The following is a 10733-nucleotide window of genomic DNA, read 5'->3' as shown; positions in this document are numbered from 1 at the left end:
AATGTAAGCACAAGACGAATGTCGAAGCCTGACATGGGATCCATCTTTCACATAAAAATCAATGAAATATTCTGGTCATATTAAACTATTATGTAAATTATCAAAATTATCAAAATTTAATGCTTTTAACCTCCTCGGATACTAAACGAACACTGATGCATGCATCTATTCTTGTTTACAAATTCCGCACAGAGAGAACTGGTTTCAATATGTACGCAGAGTATACGCAACTGCAATTAACTTTCCTTGCATTATAACCTTGGTGCGTAGTGCGTACTGAACTAATCTTCAATACTCTGATCGTGTACAGTGTACAAAACATACACACAAAAGAATTTTTAGTTTCTTGAAGAGATATCCCANCCCACCCCCGTTTTTCTTCAGGAAAAATCAATTCCCCCAAAGAGCGCCGCTATCTGTTTTTTAAGTTTTTATTTGCTAAAATAGAAAAAAAGTGATTTTTTTTTACAACTAATAAAGTTAAAAAAAATACAACAAATAAAGTTCAAAAAAGGGCGACAAAACTTGCAAGTTTAGGTCCAATTTTTTTTCTCCAAAATGATCGAAAGCCTTGTTATTTTTCTGTGAAAAAAATGTATAACCCCGTAATTTTAATTTTTTTAATTTCCACATTTGTAACCAATTTTTATGAAATTTTATGGTATTACATTCACATTGAGCGGTTGTGGTACTCGCATGTTTCAAAACGAAACAATAAAATTTAAGATTTCACAAATTGATTTCAAAATTTTATTGTCACAGCTTTAAACAAGAATATCCCCCCCCCCCCTCCTGCCTTGTCCTTCCAAGATCCCAGATTCCTCTATCCTGTCATTTTTCCAATTCTATCAATTAATTATTCTATTGTTGTTTGTATCATTATTTGATAAAGTACCCTCACAAATTACACCCTAACCCTCCCCTTCCCTCTACCCTTACCCCTCCCCTTCCCTCTACCCTTACCCCTCGCCTTCCCTCTCCCCTTCCCTTTACCCTTACCCCTCGCCTTCCCTCTCCCCTTCCCTCTACCCTTACCCCTCGCCTTCCCTCTCCCCTTCCCTCTACCCTTACCCCTCGCCTTCCCTCTCCCCTTCCCTCTACCCTTACCCCTCCCCTTCCCTCTACCCTTACCCCTCCCCTTCCCTCTCCCCTTCCCTCTCCCCTTCCATCTCCCACCTCGCAGTCCCTATACCCTTCCCCCTCCCCTTCCCTCTACCCTTACCCCTTGCCTTCCCTCTACCCTTACCCCTCCCTTTTTTCCTCAAAACTCCCCCAGAAAGGCCTCTTTCCCTCCCAGAAATCACGCAGAATTGTAAAGTGTGAAATTACTGTGGAATCATAAAAAAAATGCAATAAGCATTCTGTTCATTTCAAAAAAAAAACGAAAATAAGGTTTTATATTTTGTATTGATCAAATTAGAGTAATATTAAAAATGATATTTAGAACCATGATCTTTAATTTTCTTTTGAAAAAATGTTTTTTAAATTCTCTTAACATTGACCAGGTGAAGCACAATTTGAAAAATTAATACAATTAAAAATTTTCAACGACTTTATTTATTTGTTATGTTTTTATTAAATTAACAAAAGGGCCCCTTCCAAAATCCCGGTAGTGCGCATGGCTGCACTTGAAACTGAATTACACTCATTACTCGGAATCTAAATTTTTTTACGCGGCAAAGGATTTCTCGTTTGCGCACCTGTTCCGCCATTTTTTTTAAGTCTGAGTCATTGAATTTCACGATAATTTTTGAATTGCATCTGTTAATGTTACAGAATACTTTCATAAAAATAAATGTTAATTGTAAATAGTAAATCTATTTTCTCAGAATAAAAATGTTGCACCATGTATGTAATGAAAGCAAACTTTTGAATAAAAATTAAAACTTTAACTACCAAAATAAGCAAATTACATAACGTCATATTTTTTTGTATATTAACTTTTCTGACACTTTTTGCAGCACATTGAATATAAGAAGCCGTACTTATCTGCAAAAATAAGATTTCTTTCTATATGACGGAATAATTATAAAAATCAGCCGGGATTTTTTTACATTATCTAACCTAAATATTTAAAATTTAAATCTAAAATTGAGAATTTCATTTTTTCTTAAATATTTGATTTTATTGTGTGTTTTTATACGTTCCACGGCTGGTATACAATTATTTTGCAAAATATGGAAATTATTTTGTTTAATTTGAATAAATTAATCAAATTTTAAACAAAAAATGTGCTTTATTGCGAAGTTGTTTTCTGCTCCCCCCCCCCCTTGTTTTATGCATTTTTTTCAAACCTTTATTTTTTATTGTTTAATGAATTTTTAACATAATTATTAGATGTTTTAAAATATAAATTTGATAGATGAATTTTTCTAAGAATTCTAGATTTTTGTCCCCCTTCTCCACTCTTTAGCAAATAATAAAAAATACTTCGATTATTTTTGAAGCATTTCAATCCAATCAATAATTTTTAACGTTTTTCCTGCCCCCCCCTAGATAAAATCCTTGAAAAGTTTGCATTTAAAAGTTTTCCAAGTAAACATTTTATGAAGCAGACTGTAGACTGTGGAGTGCAGTTTTCCAACAATTTTTTAACTTTGTAATAAAGTTTTCAATCAATAAAATGGTTCTCAGACGTTCATTAAATATAAAAATGGATCATTAATTATTAATGACCGTGGGTAACTGCATTAACCCCTCTCAACCCCAACCTAAATCATTATAATAATATGCATGTGAATTTAAGGAAAAAATCAATATTTGGCTTGGAACCGGAATTGTTTTTTACTCGAACCCGGAAGTTTCTTTTCTGTGTTAGATTTATTTTATTTATCACATTGGCAATAAAGCTCCATAAAAGACTTTCAGCAAACATTTTGCCAGTAACAATATTATGAAATCAATTATTTGATCGAGTTGTATCAAGAGAGAAGATATAAAGATAATGTTGATGTATGGTTCTTAATTACAAAAAAAAATACTTTCACTAGTTTTTCGCCGGTTTTACGCTAGGATGGTTCTCACTGGTTCTCTTTACAACCTTTATACCAGGTATACCATACACACACACAGACAGACACACAGATAAATTACAGACAGATAAATGACAGACAAATAAATGACAGACGGTTAAAGGATAGACAGAATAATGACAGACAGATAAATAACAGACTAAAAAAACTAAAAAAAATGACATAGAATACAACTAGACAGAAATACAATTTAGACAGAAATACAGATAGACAGAAATAAGGATAGACATAGATACAGATAGACAGAAATAAGGATAGACATATGATACAGATAGACAGAAATAAGGATAGACATAGATACGGATATTCAGAAATACAGACAGACAAAAGTACAGAGAGACAAAAAATACAGACAGATAGAAAGAAAGGCTGATAAAGCAATAGACAGATAGACGGACAGACAGATAGAGAAATTGTTAGATAGACAATCAATCTTCTACATTATTATATTCGAATATATGTTCCCTATAGCATGCCAAACGGCTGGACCGAATGGGCTGGCTTTTTTTGTCGACACTCATGAATCCCAAAGGGCTATACAAATTCGAATTTTTAGAAAAAAATTTATTTCCACGGGCAATGCCGGGCATTTCAGCTAGTTTTGTATAAATCATTCATGATTTGGTAATGTTCATATTTTGTAAATATTTGATGACATTAAAGTTTTACATTACCTCTGAGGCCATGCATTATTATTTATTATAAACCTATGCTACCTTGAATATTAAATAAAAAAAATAATATTTCAATGTTCATCGTTCAATTGCATTTTTTGATCCATGTCATTCATTTTAAACAGTTGAATTTGAATAAGATATTAGCATATTATTATTGTGAGAAGTATATTTACCAATAAAATGCATTTGTACATGGTCATTGGTCAGAAGACATGAAGCCTTGACATTTTAGAATTTAGAAGAATAAAGCATGGAGTTTGAAGCTGACATTGGCTATTTTTTTTAAGCGGGCTGTTGAATCTTTATATACAGTGGTAACCAGAAAACCAGAAAACCAGAAAACCAGAAAACAGTGGAATGATTGTATTCTTCTTGTCAAGAAATATCGCTAACTGTTTCGTATATTATAACTGTACATTGTACAAGTTATAAAAATCGAAAAATTTGGTAAAAAGGTAATTTAAAAATACAAAATTATGAATATTCCAATTTCAAGAAAACAGTAAAAATCGTCCAATTAATAGAAAAATACAAAAAAAAATTTTAGTACTCACTATATAAGTACAATTTAAACTGAGAAGAATTCTCGTTGTAATAAAGACTAAAATTAGTCGTTAAATTTTTAGATTATAAAGTGTCTGGCCTTGGGTTTCACCTCACCAACTCACTTATACTTTTATGTAGCCCTAGACATACAAATTTTTCAAAATGAAACTGATAACAATAAAAATCAAAATGACTCTTAACACATTTCATAGACATTAAATACAATTCATTAACGCGCTTAAAAATATTTCAAGCGTAATTTTCTGTGACTCTCCATGTATACAATCAGGGTTCAGTCATGTATTTGTTGTGTATTCTGAACCAATAGAAATCGTATGGCGGTAACATCTATCTTTCTAGCTATCTCATTATCCAATCAGAGCACAATCAGAGCGATTCCATTAGCACCTGATCCAATCAGGGTTCAGTCTTGTGTTTGGTGTCTATTCTGAACCAATAGAAACTGCATGGCGGTAATATCTATCTTTCTATCTATCTTATCATCCAATTAGAGATGAATCCTTAAATCGGCGCTACACACTAAATGGAAATATTCACTTCTACTGAAACTGGCAATGCAATATACTTGAAACCTTTATCTGATCAATAATGTGAAAGATATTGTCGTTTTTTTAGGTTTAAATTCTAAAATCAGAAACATTGATTCATACTTTATCAGAAAATACTTCTAAGGTCACCGTTGTAAATCGGACATTTCCAAATTTGCAGAGAGGGTCACTTGAAATTACACTAACAAGTTACAATCCCTTTAAAATGTACGTTGTACAATTTTGATTAAATTAGTACCTCTCACTTTGAGTACTAGTACAAGTTGTAGAGTACAAAGATAAAAGTACAATCCACATTGTACTTGATTAATGAAGTCATGTGTCAATTTTGGGAGAAAAAAAACATGAAATATTTGCATGTTTGATATAAATGCTGCTATTAATCTATTAACACAATCAAATAGTTCAAATTTAAGTCCTAAAAATGTCAGTTCAGAATAAAGACACAACCCATGGAAAATTTTTAAAAATCCGGGGGGGGGTTCATACATGCTCTCTAAATTTCGAAACAAAAAATATCATTTAATAAAATAAATAAATAAAATAAAACTGGGCTTCTTTTTTCTTATATCTCCATAAACATCTCTTAGATTTCCTGTAACCATAATGTCAAGTGACAGAGTGCCATGACCAAATCACAGTGGTATCCTTTAAAGTTTTGTCTAATAAAGTTTGAAATCACAGCGGTATCCCTTAAAGTTTTGTCTGATAAAGTTTGAAATCACAGCGGTATCCTTTAAAGTTTTGTCTGATAAAGTTTGAAATCACAGTGGTATCCTTTAAAGTTTTGTCTGATAAAGTTTGAAATCACAGCGGTATCCTTTAAAGTTTTGTCTGATAAAGTTTGATTAGATATCTATGTTTTTGGTAATGAAAACTGTTTGCTTTCAGTTGTGGTTTCTGTGCAAAAACACTATGGTGACTCGGATATTTCTTGCTTCAGAAACAACAGAGAAATTATCAGAATTGAGCACTTTTCAAGCCAGAGAAGCAACATTACCTTCCACATTATTGATCAGTTTTAAGAGAAAAGAACGCATCAAATTCAAACTTCAATAAACTGTAATCTCTATGCAATGAATTTTGGTCCAGATTTCTAAGATTTAAGAATATTATCAATTTATTATGTTTTGGTGTTCGTTTATTTGTTTGTTCCTCATAAACGTCAAATAGATCCGGCTCAATTTTTCTTGGGACTCCCCCCTACCCCCCCCCCTTCCCGCTCCTCCAAATCCACTACGGTCACAAAATTTTAAATGGTTGCCCGACAAAGAAACATTAAAATGTTTTATTCTTCAACAAGTCCTTGTGTAAGCTTTGTCCTAAATTTCTTTCTTAATTAATAACATCTGTTTTTTGCAACTGTTTAGCTAATAGGAAAAAATATCATTGTTTCGGGTTAACTCACTCTTTCAACATTAGAATTTGTTACAAAGGGTGTCTACTGTACAGTGTCATGACATACTCCTGAAAGGCAAACTCCTGAAAGACAAACTCCTGAAAGACAAACTCCTGAAAGGCAAACTCCTGAAAGGAAAACTCATGAAAGACAAACTCCTGAAAGGCAAACTTTAGAAATACAAACTCCAGAAATACAAACTCCAGAAATACAAACTCATGAAAGACAAACTCATGAAATACAAACTCCAGAAATACAAACTCATGAAATACAAACTCATGAAATAAAAACTCCAGAAATACAAACTCCAGAAATACAAACTCGTGAAAGACAAACTCATGAAATACAGACTCCAGAAATACAAACTCATGAAATACAAACTCCAGAAATACAAACTCCAGAAATACAAACTACAGAAATACAAACTCATGAAATACAATCTCCAGAAATACAAACTCCAGAAATACAAACTCAGGAAAGACAAACTCATGAAATACAAACTCCAGAAATACAAACTCCAGAAATACAAACTCCAGAAATATAAACTCCAGAAATTCAAACTCATGAAATACAAACTCCAGAAATACAAACTCCAGAAATTCAAACTCATGAAATACAAACTCCAGAAATACAATCTCCAGAAATACAAACTCATGAAATACAAACTCATTATAGACAAACGCATGAAATACAAACTCATGAAAGACAAACTCGTGAAAGACAAACTCCTGAAAGCCAAACTCCTGAAAGACATACTCCTGAAATACAAACTCCTGAAAGACAAACTCATTAAAGACAAACGCATGAAATACAAACTCATGAAAGACAAACTCGTGACAGACAAACTCCTGAAAGCCAAACTCGCGAAAGACAAACTTCTGAAATACAAACTTCTGAAAGACAAATTCGTGAAAGACAAACTCCTGAAAGACAAACCCCTGAAGACAAACTTCTGAAATACAAACTATAGAAATAAAAACTCATGAAATTCAAAATCCTGAAAGGCAAATTTCGAAAGACAAACTCGTGAAAGACAAAATCATGAAAGGCAAACCCTTGAAAGACAAACTCGTGAAAGACAAACTCCTGAAAATCTCCTGAAAATCTCCTAAAGAGACAAAATAAAGAAAGACAAACTCATAAAATCTTTCTTTCCGCAGACTTGGCTCCCAGCCTATATTAGACACAGTGCTCGGCCCCCCTAGCCTGTCCCAGCCTATATTAGACACAGTGCTCGGCCCCCCTAGCCTGTCCCAGCCTATATTAGACACAGTGCTCGGCCCCCCTAGCCTGTCCCAGCCTATATTAGACACAGTGCTCGGCCCCCCTAGCCTGTCCCAGCCTATATTAGACACAGTGCTCGGCCCCCCTAGCCTGTCCCAGCCTATATTAGACACAGTGCTCGGCCCCCCTAGCCTGTCCCAGCCTATATTAGACACAGTGCTCGGCCCCCCTAGCCTGTCCCAGCCTATATTAGACACAGTGCTCGGCCCCCCTAGCCTGTCCCAGCCTATATTAGACACAGTGCTCGGCCCCCCTAGCCTGTCCTAGCCTATATTAGACACAGTGCTCGGCCCCCCTAGCCTGTCCCAGCCTATATTAGACACAGTGCTCGGCCCCCCTAGCCTGTCCAAGCCACAGCAATCGGAGTTTGTCGTTTCAGGAGTTTGTCAGACCAGAGACAGTTATTTATAGCACAAGATGTGTTACAAAACATGAAAGTGTGTTTTTTAAAAGCAGATTTGCATAACCTATAAGCTTTTTCTTTATGTAGTCTACCATATCTATATCATTAATGGACGTTTAGGCAATTTTGGTTTGATTTGATGATTTTAAATCTGAACAAAATTATGCATATTTTTAAGCACAAAAAAGGCAAAATAACGCTCATATTATTATTGGAACACGTCGACTTTTTATTTTGTTTCTCTTTTTGTTTTTCTAAAAATATTAAACTCTTTTGATAACAAAGAAAAATAACACAATGTAAAACCTGGAAAGATGATACTGAACTAACAAGGGGGGAATTATCATAATAAACTGGAAACAAGGAGAAATCTTTGAACAGAAGAAAATCTGTAGTTATTGACCAAATTAATTAGTATAAAGATTTTTGCAGATTAAAATCATTAAAATCAACCTTGAATCTTTTAAAATCTAAGTAAAAGTTTTTAAAAAGTTTGAGAATGATGAACCATGTTCACGCTAAGCTAAATAGAACTAAGTAAGCCCTGAATGCATCAGAAAATTTTTAAAATTCGTCAAAATAGCCGTAATATTTGAAGCTGTATATTCATAATCCCGATTGCTTGATTTCAATATTCATTGTAGTCACTTTATATTTGAGAATAAATGCTAAATCTCTCCCCCTGATCAAAGCTCTCTTCATGCCCTGACTAGGTACTGTACAATTGCACTATGCCAGATATCGAAAAAAGATCGCGATCAAGCATTCATCTCGATATCCACAATACACGAGTTCCCAGCTTTGTACATATATAAAAATATATAAAAGGTAAAAAGTAAAAAAAAAAGGAAAAAACAATGCTTTTGACATAATTTTCAAAATTTTTGGTTTGTAGGTATTTTAAGCATAAAAAAATAAAATGTGATAAAAAAATTCAAAAATATTTTTGTAACAATGAAAAAGAAAATCTGCGAAACAAGATTTAAATAATTTCCATTTTTCAAGTGATAACAGATCATTTACTGCAGATTTCTACTCTAAATTTTTTTTTAATTTAATTTTTAATGAATTAAAACAAAATTTTGGAAATCAATAAAGTAAACATTTTCCCAACAATTTTTCAAAAAACTAATTTTTTTCAACAAAAAATTGGTTTCGTGGATTTTATTTGTTTAATGTTCCAAAAATATTTTTTGATCTTTTCTTATCACATTTTGTTTTTTATGCCTAAAATCTAAACAGAACAAAAATTTTGTTCTAAACATCGATAATGCCTGTTTTTTTTACCCTTGATATACTTCAATATTGATAAAGATTAGTCTGAAAAAAAAAGTATGAAATATTATCGAGAACAGACCTCACTGAAGATTGGTCCATGACATTTGGTCCAAGAAACATTGTGTATGAGGATGTTTATCTGTTTTTTTATTGAATAATAAATTGTATATGAAATAATGATATATAGATAAGGAGATGTATAAAATCAAATATAATGGTCACACTTGAAATTCGCATAGTGGATGAAACAATGGGTTGGGTGGTGTATGAATAGTTTATGAAAAAAGTGCATAAATTGAATGATGGGGGGGGGGAATGATGAGGGGCGAGGCCGGATATGCAAATAATCTCAACAATGTGTTGAGAGCAGTAAAAACTTAAAATTTTGTTTGTTTCTTTTATTGAATCAAACAGTTCTTATCTTTCTCAATTGCATTGTCGTTAGACAAATATTTGTATTTCTAATAATTGAAATTTTGAAGGAATGACCAGTGAGCACACAGGTTTCTACTCTTAATTCTGTGATAATCTTCACAATACGTTTTGTGTCTCATCTTTATTACATCTGAATTATTACTGTAATACATCTAGAGTATTAGTGTAATACATCTAGAATATCTCTGTAATATATCTAGAATATTACTGTATTACATCTAGAATATTTCTTTGATACATCTAGAATATTACTGTAATACATACAAAATAAAAGGACATGTAAACACAATAAAAGGACATGTAAACACAATAAAAGGACATGTAAACACAATAAAAGGACATGTAAACACAATAAAAGGACATGTAAACACAATAAAAGGACATGTAAACACAATAAAAGGACATGTAAACACAATAATAGGACATGTAAACACAATGATAGGACATGTAAACACAATAAAAGGACATGCAAACACAATAAAAGGACATGTATTGTAAACACAATAAAATATGAAATTGACTTCTGTTCCAGAAGCAAAGAATGATTTATAAAAAACGAGGACATTATTGATCAAAGTAAGGTTTACCGGGTACCTAGGGAATCGTGCATGCCCCTCGTTTTGAAATATAGGATCACCTGAAATTACAAGAACAGTCCCTTTAATGTTGTTCAATGCATCTAGAAAAATTCTGTCCAACATTTTTCCTTTCAGATTATCGATTTAAAATTCCTTAAATATGAAGATGCTTCTCTAGTATCAGATTAACATAGATTAAACCGATAATTGATTTCCCCATTTACATTCCATACATTCGTAACCCATCCAATCAAACCCNTTTGCTCTTATCATTAACAAGCATTGTAAAATAATTAGAAACTGGAGTTTATAATAGTGTCAATAACTCGTAAATTGTACTTCCACAATCAAATATCAACTTTAATAGCAGCAAATAAAGGGATTTACTCTTATCATTAACAAGCATTGTAAAATAATTAGAAACTGGAGTTTATAATAGTGTCAATAACTCGTAAATTGTACTTCCACAATCAAATATCAACTTTAATAGCAGCAAATAAAGGGATTTACTCTTATCATTAACAAGCATTGT

The sequence above is a fragment of the Eurytemora carolleeae genome, unplaced genomic scaffold (genome assembly GCF_000591075.1).
Source record: "Eurytemora carolleeae unplaced genomic scaffold, Eaff_2.0 scaffold610, whole genome shotgun sequence".
NCBI lineage: Eukaryota > Metazoa > Arthropoda > Copepoda > Calanoida > Temoridae > Eurytemora > Eurytemora carolleeae.
Note: the sequence above shows the minus strand (reverse complement) of the source record.